The following is an 869-nucleotide window of genomic DNA, read 5'->3' as shown; positions in this document are numbered from 1 at the left end:
ATGCGAACCAAGCTCCTGCTCCGATCGTACAGGGACCGGGTAGCCCTTAGCAAAGGGCCCCGGACCCCGTACTCCCGGAGCACCCCCCACAGGGCGCTGCGAGGGACACGTTCGAATGCCTTCTCCAGATCCACGAAGCACATGTGGACTGGTTGGGCAAACTCCCATGAACCCTCTGCCACTCTGAAGAGGGTATAGAGCTGGTCCAGTGTTCCATGGCCAGGACGAAAACCGCATTGTTCCTCCTGGATCCGAGGTTCGACTATCGGTCGAATTCTCCTCTCCAATACCCTGGCATAGATTTTCCCGGGGAGGCTGAGGAGTGTGATCCCCCTATAGTTGGAACACACCCTCCAGGGTGGTGGCCCCTCTTTTTTAGAAGGGGGACCGGTCTGCCAGTCCAGAGGCACTGTCCCCGACCGCCATGCGACGTTGCAGAGGCGTGTCAACCAAGACAGCCCAACAACATGCAGAGACTTAAGGTACTCAGGGCAGATCTCATCCACCCCCGGTGCCTTGCCACCGAGAAGCTTCTTGACTACCTCAGTGACTTCAGCTTGGGTGATGGATGAGTCCACCTCTGAGCCCTCAGCCTCTGCTTCCTCATCGGAAGACATGGCGCCGGGATTGAGGAGATCCTCGAAGTATTCCTTCCACCGTCCGATAATATCCCCAGTTGAGGTCAACAGCTGCCCTCCCCCACTGTAAACAGTTTCGGCAGGGCACTGCTTCCCCCTCCTGAGGCGCCGGACGGTTTGCCAGAATCTCTTCGAGGCCGACCGATAGTCCTTCTCCATGGCCTCACCGAACTCTTCCCAGACCCGAGTTTTTGCCTCTGCAACCGCCTGGGCTGCAGCCCGCTTGGCCTG

The sequence above is a fragment of the Monopterus albus genome, unplaced genomic scaffold (genome assembly GCF_001952655.1).
Source record: "Monopterus albus unplaced genomic scaffold, M_albus_1.0 scaffold3.1, whole genome shotgun sequence".
Taxonomy (NCBI): Eukaryota; Metazoa; Chordata; class Actinopteri; order Synbranchiformes; family Synbranchidae; genus Monopterus; species Monopterus albus.
The sequence above is the reverse complement of the archived record's forward strand: the minus strand, read 5'-3'. Positions refer to the sequence as shown.